Source organism: Drosophila busckii, chromosome 3R (assembly GCF_011750605.1).
Source record: "Drosophila busckii strain San Diego stock center, stock number 13000-0081.31 chromosome 3R, ASM1175060v1, whole genome shotgun sequence".
Classification (NCBI taxonomy): Eukaryota; Metazoa; Arthropoda; class Insecta; order Diptera; family Drosophilidae; genus Drosophila; species Drosophila busckii.
In genome coordinates, this window is record NC_046607.1 from 17,707,004 (window position 1) to 17,719,695 (window position 12,692).

Below are 12,692 nucleotides of genomic sequence, written 5' to 3' on the forward strand. Positions count from 1 at the left end.
GCGTTTAGCTCGAAAGGTTCACCTAACTTAGCTTAATTGATTTTTCATATCGTTGCACGTCAGTGCAAACAAACTACGTACAACACGGCGTATGAAGAGTCTGGAATTTTAGCTAAGGCTTTTGCTTAATTTGCATAGTTTATCCTGCGTGTTTGCTGCATAGTTAGCGGGGCAGCAAATTGCACAAATTACAATTTTAATGTGTATGCAGGCCAAACTGTTAACACTGCCATAACAGCATGGCTGCTGGCCCATATATGGGCCTCATATATTTAATATAATCAGTGTAATTGTCACTGCCGATGAGCCAGCTAGCAAGCCACACCAGTGGGGACCTGTTCCAGCGGCTAGTGGCCGACGGCCAGCCTCTTGGTCTCTCTCACGCATGGCAATTGTATAATTTATTCGCTCCAGTTCTAATCGCCAACTGTCAGTTGGCTGCCTGGCTGGCTACCGATCTCGAGGGAACGATTTAATTCGCAAGCCATATAAGTAGGAAATTTGTACGTTGATTAACGCGCCAATCGTTTTACACAAGCAACAACAAAGTGTCGATCGCTTACGCTCTCTCTTACTATCCCGCTGACCACGCTCCACTACGTCCCTCTCGTTGGCTGTCTATGTGTGATTTCATTACACTTAAAGCAATGTGCAGCCAACGACTGCGCCGACTGCACTTCGCCGAAATCACCAGGACCAGGACGCGGCCATAAGCGCATGTGAATGTGAACCAGTGCAACTGCAACGCGTTCTCAGCATGATTACCACTCATAGATAGCCCGATGTCTTAGTCGCGGTAAAGCGGCGAGGCAAGAGAGGCTGCAACCTGCTGGGACGCCAAATGAATTAGCTGCAACTGCCACTGTTGCTGCTGTTACTGTCGATGATGCTGCTGCTACAGTTGCGCTGCCTTACAATGCGGGCATATTAGCTGCTTTGTTGAATAGCTATAAAAATAAAGTTACAATTAAACAAAACAAATTTGATGTGTTTTATTTAGTGTTATATAAATTAATAAACTGCAGAGTATTAGCCTGTCTACATTCAACTGTTAAACGTTAACTGTTTGGCTTAATTGGATTTTAGTTGTGTTGATTATGCGCCCAATTGATTGCCTGGCTGCTGTTCTCTTTCTGACCAAAGGGCTTCATTGTTTGTCATAATTGCCACAAAACTGTCACCAAATCGAAAACGCTATCGTTTGTTATACTATATTAAAATGCATATATACGGGCTATGCATGAAATATATTTTATAAGCCATCTCTTGCTGATCTCGTGGCTGTTTGCGTTGCACCCAAAACGCCAATTATCTTTTGCATTCAGAGAATAATTAGGAGCTTGATTGACAAGCGGGATAAGGAGACATACACTTGGAATGCCGTAGCAAATTATCGAAACGGCTACTGTGCTGCTGCTGATCCACAAAAATCAAAGGCCGACGAACGACAGACCCGTTGCGCGACGCCTTTCCACTTATTGGTTGGTTGGAGGATGCTGCTGCTGTCTCAGCTTGTGCTTGGGCTTTGTCTGCACATAGAGTGGTAATCTGATGCTAAGCCCGCGATACAGTGGAACCTGGGTAAACAATGAGCGACAGACTCCAACAACAACAGCAACAAAATACAAAACCAGTTTTTGGCAAATGGAGGCAGATCGCAGAAGTCGGCAATTACAATATGTTTAACTACGTCAGCGCGTTATCTGGCCTTGCAGGAGCTACTACTGGTCCTTATGCTGCTGCTGCTACTGCTTCCTTCCACTTCCACTGCATGTCAGCGATTAATCCAAGTGGCCTCTTGACTCGTCACCAGGCCTAAGCGCTTGTTAAGCGCAGTTTATGCCTCGCATTTTGGTTTTGCTTTTGGTTTTTTGGAGCAAGCTCATCATCATCGATTGTGTTATCGATGGCGTTGCCCAGCTACCCTAAGGTAGCCTCTGAATCTCATTTGCGATTAAGTTCTTAGGCAGCCACAGCCACAGCAACAGCCACTGTGTGTGCAGTTCGTGGAAAGTTGGCCAGCAGATCTTTATTGTTCGATTGGTTTATTTATAATAATTAGGTGCGCTGTCCAGGTCCAGGCCACAGACTCCAGACTCCAACTGCTCCAGCTCCGGCTTCAGCTCAGCTTATCGACAAGCCAAGCTGGCCCATAAATTCTTTAAGCTCGCACCTTTTTATTGTGCGCACTCACACACACTACACTCCAGTCCAAGCCCAAGCTGCTGCTGCCTCACTGATTGCAATCTCGTTTTGCGCATGCGAGAACGGACTGCAGAGCAGACCCAGAGACAGAGCCAACAGTAGCTGGCGTAGCGCGTTCCTTTGGTAAATTGCTCACATTAGCAGGTTGTACGACTTATTAAGTAAGCACAATTTGCGTGGCCGCCGCCCCAAAAAGCAACAACAACAAACAGCAGCAGCAACTACAGTAAAAGGAAAAAAGCAAAATAATGTACAGCCGTTAAGGTGGCGACCAGGAGCCGCCTAGCCGGACAAGTGATTGTTTTATAATTGCAATCGCAATTGCAATTGCAGTTCGATGCAACGCCATGTGGCTAAATTGGCTTGGATGTGCCCGCATGGTAGGCTTTGGTAGGCTGGCCAGCGAAATTGGCCATCCATTTGAATGAATAATTGCTCAATTATTGATGCAGACGCCGCAAAGTGCAAGGCGCTGCTTGCACTTGCTGGGCGGAAAATTGTTGCAAATTTGTCCAATTGCTTTTAAAAAAGTTAACAAGCTCAAAGTTGTTCGCGCTGCTAAAATAAATGAAACAAATTAACAAACACGCAGAGTTTCAAAAGCACGGGGTGTGAAAAAAGGAAAGGTTGCTTTCAAATAAGATTGAAATAAAGATAAGCTAAGATAATATTTAAATATAAAAAGAATATAATTTAATTGGAAACAATTTAGTTGACATTAATCTACAATCATTAAGAATTTAGCTAAAAATAAATTTTTATATTCTCAATAGATTGCTAGATAATTTTTACTTATTTTATTATGGCTGCTAACTAATTTTTATTTATTATATATTAATATTTTAAATTCTATGTTTATTGTTATAAATTAATTAAATTGGCATAAAGCTGCAGAGCTGCAGGCTGGCAAATTAAATGGAAAATATTTTAAGACACTGCCACGATGTGAGCAGCCTGATTAGACGCAGATAGCAGAAGCGCCAACAACAAAGCGCGACAAAAATGGCGCTAAGGCCGCTTGTAGGTAGCCAGGCCAACAGTAACAACAAAAAGAGTAGCAAATGTGGTTAAGCCAGGCAGGAGTATTGGTATTAGGGTGAATTCGTGAAATCAAACTGGACCAGTTTAAGCGGAAGCAGCAGCAACCGTTGCTGGGCACGGGAGCTGAAGCTGCTGCTGCTGATACTTGGAGTTGGACTTGGGAGTGCTGCTGCTGCTGCTGCTGCTCTTGCTACTGTCTGTAGGCACGTAAGAAATTTCATACTAATTGGCATAAATACCAAGTGTCGCAGTGAGGAGGCAAAGTTGCAAGTTCCCGAGTTTGTAGCGGTTAGCTGCCTAGCTATTGCTGCTTAGGACTTATGCCAGGCAAACTGACAAACTGACGAACTGACTACATGACTGACATTGAGCCATGGCAGTAAAAAGAGTTAGGAGATGCACACACACACACACACACACATACATAGATTGTCTATAGGTGAGCTGACTGCCGATGAGATCTTCACCTTGGCAATCATTAATCGTCTGCCTCTCGACATAATATCGATGATGGAGCTGTGCAGCTTGTCTAAGCCAGTTTTTTATTATCATTATGCTCGTTTAGTTTGTTCTCTCTCTCATTCGCTCTCGTATGTTGGCCGCGTGCAAGGCTGGAATGCTCATCGAACCAATTGAAATTGCTGTGACAACAATAAAAATTCAACTTTGGGGCCTGCGCTTTTTGCTGCTGCTTTTACTTGTCTCTGTTACCAGCAGCAGCAGCAGCAACAGAGGCAGAGGCAGAGGCAGAGACTGCGGCAGCATGTTAACGTTGGCAGTTTGTAGAGTCTGTTGTGGCTGCCTGTGACTGACTGACAATTAGACGTGGCTAAAACGTTGACTGATCAAGCGATTTGTAGCTGTAAATTCATCTCTATTTCGCTTCGTTTCGTTTTGCTGCCAACGACAAGAGTTCATGCTGTTGTTGCTGCTGTTGCAGTTGCAGTTGCTGCTGCTGCTGCTGCTGGAGAATGCATCATGTTATTTTATTTATTTTTATTTCGATTTTTTATTTCTCGCTTCTTTAGCTTTTGTTTTTGCTGCCTGGCGACTACTTGTCGCTGTTAAAATCCAATTAATCGAACAATTTACTTTGCTGCGTTTAGCAATGGTGTTGGACTCTGGACGATGCGGATGAGGCGCAGGCTCAGACTCAGGCTCTGGGAATGAATCAGTTGCAGTGAGCTGTTGTCTCTTGTCAAGTTATTGATAGCACACTGCCAACTGATTATGCCAAGGCTGCAAATTTGCTTATTAAAGTGTTAACTTATGACTTTTTGTGCACTAAAAACTGCGCATAAATTATTGACAGGCGGCAGACATGACAGCAAAACAAACTATAACAAATGGGGCGGGGGCCACCCCTTTTTGTTTTTACGCCTGCCACTCGAGCATGATTAGTGTCAATTTTTGTCGTTTAAATGACAGCGTTTATGTTTGTTGGGAGTGCATTAAAAAATAAAGCAAGCGTGCCCTATAAAATGGGCCACGTTAGGCCAGACTGGCTGGCCAGGAAAACAGCCAACGGCAATGGGAATGGCAACTGCTACGGCTACGGCAATGGCAACGGCACTTGGAAACGTTTTCATTAATAGATGCTCGAATATCAAAGTGAAACATCAGAGTCGATGCCGACGTCGACAAACGCCCGCCCCATTAAACCACAAAATTTATTACGCCAACTAAAATGAAATCTCGGCAGAGCAAACGAGCAGGCGAGCCAATGTGACAACTGAAAGGCAAGCAGCAACCAGCAACAGCAGCAACAGGCAGAAGTTGCAGCTAGAGCAGTGGCGGGGGTAGGTTGGGGGGTCGACAGTGACACAACTTAATTCAAGTGTTGTCACTTTGTCGTGTTCCATAAATGCAGCCTTAAAACGTTGCTCATTAATTTTCAAGTGTAACTTTTATTAGGTATTTAAATGCGTGCGAGAACTTGCCACCAAACGCGGCAGCAGCAGCAGCAGCCGCATGCCGTTGCACATAAATTCGACAAGCCGCATACAACAAGCATTTAGTAAGAGTGAGTGAGGGTGCAACGTTCAGCATTTTTTATGCCACATGTTGAAGCTCTCTCCCCACTCTCTCTGCTGCGCATCGCGCACATACTTGAGATTGCATTAGTCTCAGCCACTTGGACTACACCACGGCAGCAACATGATCAATGCAATGTCATATGCTAGCTCCCAACCCATTACATTAATAATCCATAGCGCCCAGAACTAGAGCTCGCTCGTGTGTGTGTGTTGCACTCTAAAGTGTCTCTATGTGGCATTTGAGCGATCTGCTAATGCCAATAAATCAAGTGGCAAGCGCGGCACCTCTCGACTGCGCAGGCGGCGTTGTGTCTTCTACGGCGGCGAGTGAAATATGATGGCTACTAATGCTGTTAATGAAACAACGTAATTATGTATAAGCCATAAGCGAGGGGAGACGCACCCTACTTAAGACACACTACTCACTCTCTACTGTCGCTCTGGGGTCGCAGCGCACATTAATTACGCCAGACTCGACTCTCAAATGCGGTGGCAAACACTCCAAAGCAAACAAATGCGCCATTTGACATTATGTATTTAAGCATTTAAAAAGGATTTCTTGTTGTTTAACATAACACTTTAGAAGTTATGCCGACAAGGCTTGCAAGTAAAGTCAACAGTTGGCTGCTTTAAACAGTTACGTAAGCCACGCCTCCACCCCCCACTTACTGGCACGCTTGAATTGAGCGCAGCTCAAGCGCAACGCCTGCTGGGCGGCAGCGTTTTGTCATACGCTTAGTCTAACACTGTCATTAATCGTTGGCAATTAATTATAGGAAACTGAATTTTAAACTATTGTATATTTTGGTTAAAGCAAAGCTGTCAACACCTACTCACAAAAGCGTGCAAACTCAAAGCCAGCCCCTCCACCGCCCCGCCCTCTGTCCTACTTTAAACTACTGTTAGCAAGTCTGGGTGGTCGGCAAGTCATTAACTTGTTTATTCAGTTGTGTGTGTATGTTAATTGGTTAATCGTAAAATACAATACAGCAAATTTGTTGAGTTTATTGTCAGCTCGTTTTCAGTTAGTTGCTTTAATGAATCGATTTCTATATATGAATATGCATATATGCTGATACTATTTTGCGGCTGTATATTAAATTGAAATAGACAAATGGTTTGCTTAAATCTAATTTAGTTATACGCGCGTAGTTTAGGCCAACTTCAGTTCCTGGAAATTGTTATTCAACGCAAATAAATAAGCAGCGCAGCGTCTGCGGCTGAGCCAAGGCAGTTGCACAATTGGAATTTAATGGAGTCAATTTGGTGTTTGAGATGCATAAAGTGGAGCGTTGGTGTGAGTTCTCTTGAATGTTGAATGCCAAAGCGAGCAGCAGCAGCAGCAGCAGCAAAGTCACATACAAGGCTCTGGCTAACAATGCAGATCAAGAGATGAGCGTGTCCATGGCACTTGGCCAGGATCGGCCATTGTTTCATTGCCCGCTGGCAGTTGGCTGAAAAGACAAATGTGCTGTAAGTGTGTGTGTTTGTGTGTGTGTGTGTGTGTGAGTGGCGGGGGTGAAGGCTGCTGACTAAGCTTAGTTCGAGCGCGTGTTAGTTCCACTCGTTAAGGATTTACGAGCAATTTTTATCACTTTGAAGATCGCTGACAAATCCGGCAACAACAACAGCAGCAATAACGAGTAACAACTCGGGTAGCAACAACAATGCATTGGCTGCAACATGCGCATAATAATGCAAAGTCTACGGGCAGACTACGCCAGGAAGCGCGCAGTTGTCTCAACGCTTGTCGCTGATGTGGCCAAAAGTGGCCAATAAAAACCCAAGCAACAGCAGCAGCAGCGGCAGCAGCAGCAACCACGCAGGCAATAACCACAATGACAACGAATTATAGCAAAGTAATCGCACTGCAACTTTACCTTTTCGGCCGAATGTCCATTTTGGTTGCTGCTGCTTTTTATTTTGTATTTTGTTGTATTTGCTGCTCTGGCGTTGATTTCCCTTCCAATTTATATGACATATTGATTCTCAATTGATGATAGTCTATTTTGCGTGGCTCGGCCTACCAATTTATTTTAGCCATTTCTAAATTGGCAATACCATGCCATTGCGTAGTCGCTTCTTGCCACATGACTTCATCAGGCTCTCGCATTGCCGCATTGCAATGCAAATTTTATGCAATTAATAATGCAACAAATGCTGGCCAGGCCTATGCCTAATTGCCATGCCATGATCGTCGCTCTATTGATCACAAATACAGGATTGTTGTTGTTGCTGCTGTATACATATCCTTGCCACAAGCAACAGCTGCTGCCGACTGCTGACTGCTGCTACTTCTGCCTCTCTGCTGACATTATTGATGATTTAGTGTGTTGTGTTGTCATGGCACCATAGGCGTAATTAGACAAGCATTGTGCAAAAAGCGTTAATTAAAAGCCACACACAAAAAGCAACAACAACAACAACAACAAAAACTTGCAGTTGCCATTTGTTGCTGCTGCTGTTGTTGCTGTTGCCGTTGCTCGTTTGGCTGCCAGCTGCGTCAGCCATGACTCCATGACTTCACCTTCGTAATGAGCTTGCGTCGATTGCGTAAGCTTCGACGGATGCAGCGACTCCATGTGTAGCCAGCCCAGGCCATACACTTAGGGGGCTCTTGGTTGGCTCAGCTAATAATTTCCTTTGAATGAATCTCTCATGCGTATTTATGAGACGAGTGTGTGCTGACAGCATAGCGTGAGTGTTTTAATTTTTGCTTGACGCCACAGCTAACGATATGTTATGATACCAAAGCAAAGGCGTTGCAACAATTGCAGTCAAGCTTTTAAGTTGAAGCCTTTGATTCAAGTAAATTAAATGTGTATTTTCTATATTGAAATTGAATGCACAAGCTTTAATTAATATATATTTTAATTGTCTGTCTACCTATTTGTAACTATTTGAAGTCTGCTGTCTGTTTTTACACTTTATTTTGCTTTATTATTGCTTCCACAACAATTGCTAACTAATCCTTGCACAGAGTTAAGCAGCTAAGCGCATCAGCGCGATTTGCATGCAACAGATCGGATCGTAAGCCAAGAAATCGCAAAGTCAGCCAAGATCGGCTCGTGCGCGCACCTGCAACAGACACTTGACGCACCATCAACAAGTTGAAAGGGGTAGGGTATGCGGCTATGGCTTTCAAGTGTCCTAAGTTGGCTGGACAATGCGCTGGGACAACAAACACTTGAAGCGACTCAAGTGTTCTGACTTTGTGACATGAAAAATATGCGGCCATAAAATATGAAGAAGAAAGAAAGAAAGGTTCTTCAAAGAGAAACACTCATGTGCACGAGTAGAGTATAAAAGAAAGCAAGGGTGTGGTAGCTTGGAACAAAGCCTTTGAAAATCCTTTTTTGCGAATTTCAACGACTAAGGAGCGGCACTTGAAATTTGATGGGAACATGCACATCATTAAATCCTCTGCCTGGGCAAGTAGTACATTAAAATGTTGCGCAGGACAACAACGCAAGCGCATTAGTGTAATCCTTGCGGACACACCCAGCAAAGAGCACAACTGAATGAGTTTGTTCGTCTATGAATGAACTGACCGAAGCTAGTTGCATTCATTCAGCAAAACTGAAATTGGTTCTTTTGAAATGCGCAGACACTTGAATTTTTCAGGAGGTGTAGCAAGAACAAAAGCGCAGCAGGTTAGCAGCGGGATCAGCATGGGAATCCTTGAGAGAGATAATCAATAAAAATAAGTTTTTTATAATACGCGCACTCGTTAAGCAAGTGCCAACATGGCAGTTGCCTTTTGTAGCGCATTAAATAAATTTAACAGCTCAATGACTTGTCGAAAGGTGCAAGCGCAGTCGGGGATGGGGGATGGGGGCGGCGACTGCAGTGAAGCGCAGCAGGTCAGGCAAGCATGGCTTAATTAGCAAACCAGTGGCTAAATTATGCTTCATTTTTTTTATATATACTATATTTTATATTTTATTCATGATTTTGCATTGAGTTTGCGGCGCCGCGGCGCTTGTTGCTGGCAAGCTCCAAATATTTTGCAATTAAGAATTGCAGTCAAGTGTCCAGCGGCGCATGCGCAGGAATTGCACATGAGTTGCTGAGATCGAGTTGACCACCAAGGTGGAACTTTACCTGCCAGCGTGGCCTAATTGAAACGGAGCTGACTCTGCCGCCGCGACTTTTGTCTCGTTTGCGGCTCATAAATAATCCCAAGCCCACGTCAACTGCCCAAACGAATTGTGTTTTTAACACCTAATCGCTCTCGCTCTACGCTCACCAATTGTGAGGTCCTCCAGTTTAGTTTCATTCATAGCCCATGGCCATGGCATCCATTCATGCGGTTCATAATGAAATTGTTGGCTGTCGAACTTTTCTCGTTTATTTCAGTTTTATTTTCTATTGGCCATTTGGCTATTGTGGGTCCAAGAGATTTATGTCTATGAATGTAAATGCTTCAGAAAAGACTTTCTTATGTTGTTGTCTTTCTTTTTTATTATTGAGATGCGTATTATATTGCATTGATTTGTTGCCTAGCTGGCTCTTTCATAAAATTATTATCACACTTTATTTATAGCCTGCTACGAAAAAGACACTAAAACGATCTAAAATTATTAAGCTGCTTTTAATTGCGCTGCATGTGATCAAGCGTCGTAAATCTCATTTAAGACCAGCAACAAATAATGGTAGTTTGGACTCTTTCGATAGAGTTGTTGTGTCCTAATTATGCAGCCAAATTTATGGCTAATGCATTCTCGATTTGTCGTTTCTCTTTCTATGTTCATAGAGATTGCTAATCTAGCTCATAACTTGGCTTTAACTCTTGGCCGTTGTTTGCTTGTGCTATTATTTGTTAAAAAGGTATTTAAATCGTTCGATCTGTATCTGTATTTATGCGCATTTGCCTATTTGTTAAACAAGAGTCATAATGAGTTGCTCAATCTCTGATAAAAGTCACAACATTGTTTGTTTTTTATATATTTTTAGTAATAAAATTTTCAGCTTTAGTTGAGTTCATCTGCATGTCTAAAGCAACAATTTTATAGTTATAAAATCTTAAAATAAACAATTTATATTCCACTGGGCATTAAACATTTGAGAGCTCAGTCTGAGCTGCGCGTCATGGCCCAAATTAGTCGCCAAGCTGCCAAAACGTTTAGTACGCCAGCCACACTGTCCGCACCAAACTCAAGCCAGAGAGCAAAAACCAACGTCCTGTTGTTCATTTGTCATTCAGGACTGTTGCTGCTGACATACATTTGTGCGCTTTGCCCAGCGTTTGCATCAACGTTGCACGCTGCACGTTGCAAGTTGCACGTTGCACATTGCGCAATAAAACGTACAAGCGACAAAAACAAAAAGAAATAAGCGCGCCTGGGGTTACAATTGAGGAGAATCCATCATTAATAAGCCCTAAAGTGGCCGCTGGCAGAGCACAGTAGCCGCTGCTGCTGCCGCTTTGGGCCTCCGGTACTGAGGCGCAATAAAAACAAAACGCCAAAATGGGCAATGAGAAGGAAACAGCAAACATGTGCACATGCTTGTTGCTGCTGCTGTTGTTGTTGCTGTTGTTGCTGGTGTTGTTAATGCAGGTTGCAAACAAGCGATGCAACAGCAACATCAACAGCAGCGGTAGCAAAAAGCCAAACCGCTTTAGGCCATTTAAGGCAACGCAATTAATTATTTTTTAACTGTTTTGTCATTTCGGAATGCAGGCAGCAGCCATCGTTGGCCATCGATTGGCCATCTACCCCGCCCGCCGCGCCGCCACAGCGACTAAAGCCTGCTGTGCCCAAAGGACTTTGACATGGCCGGTGCAGCTTTCGCTCGTTTGATCGCTTGATCGATTGATTGCTGTCGTTGGTAGCCAAAAAAAAAAAAAATAAAATATAAAGGCGAACTTGCTGAGATTGTAAAACGCGTCTGTAACAAGCCGTTGCGTTAATTTGCCGCCGATTGGCTGCCCAGACAGACAGCCAGACAGCTGAAATAGAAAGTTTTTCTTTTTTTATTATTGTAATTTCTTATTTCGTATCGTTTGCATGCAAATAAATGTCAAAAGCGAGCAGCTAATGTGCGCATTAATATTGCTTACCACAATACAAAGCAACAAATTAAACAGGCAGCCAGTTGTCAGACAGACGACGACGACACATGCAAAAGTTTATTTCAAAAACAATAGCAAACATAAAACAAATATATGTATAAATTATATAAAATTCAAGCCAACCTCACCTCACCACCGTTCCGCTTTGCCATGCGCTTTTGCTTATTTGCTTTGTCTGTTTTGATTATAAAAAGCATTCAGCTTTAATTTGTCAATTTCTTAATTGGCGTTTCGTGCGTTCCACTTCACAACGGAGGAGATCGAAGAAGAGAGCAGCAGCAGCAGCGCCAAGAGAGCGAGAGAGGCGCGTCGCAGCACGTGTGTTTTGCCTCTCAGCTGATCGGCTAGCTGCCTCTCGCTCGCTCGCACACTTCAGTTGTGCGCTTGTGATCATCGAGCTCGCATTGATTTGTTCCGCGCCTGTTGCTCATTGATAGAAGAATTTTAACAAGCTACGGTGTTTTGGAATTTCGTACGTGAAGAATCCAAAAATGTTTTACGCAATTAAAGAATCTGATAAAATGTCTACAAGCGCAGATCGCCACAGATCGTACGATCCGGGGCGTTGTCACCGAAGTTGAAGCCGCCGCCGCCGCCGCCGCCACAGCTCAGACTCTGAGTTTTGAGTTGAGCAAAAAGTTGCCCACAATATATTGATCACTTGCTGGCTGGCTGGCGCAGCATCAGGTAAATATGACAAATTTTGCTGCTGCTGCTGCTGCAACAACAAAAACAATATATATTTATTTATATATGTATCTTACAAGAGAAAATCAGTAGAGCAGTCACATCAATATCGCTGGTGTCTGATCGTCGCGTCTGACTTTTTGTCTGCTGCTGCCTGCGCTGCCTGTTGTTGTGGCACAAACCAATTAAGCCGAGATTAATTGGCCATGTCAAGTGGCGTAATCGAGCGCGAACACAAGTTTGACATTTCATAATTATTTCAACTGCTTGGACTGGATCGGCGCTCTCGCTCACACGTTAAATGATCGATCAATCTGTTATAACTTAGGTATGTGTTTGTTATAAAGATAAAGATGTGCTGTGTTAGATATAGAAATGCCCAATTGGTTTAATAAATACTCACGCTCAATTTGTGTTAAAGGGTATGCCTTGCTCCTAACTATTGATCTAAGCAAGCTGCGTAGTATTTTATAGTCGCATATACTACTCACTGCTAACTCGTTTTGATATGTTGATTAGACAGTTGTGATAACCACCTGTTGGGATTCAGCACATTCTGATGATTGAAATAAATTAAGCAATTAGATTGTCAAGGTTAAGCATAGTATCTTTGATTTGATATATCATTAATTTGATATAATTTTGAA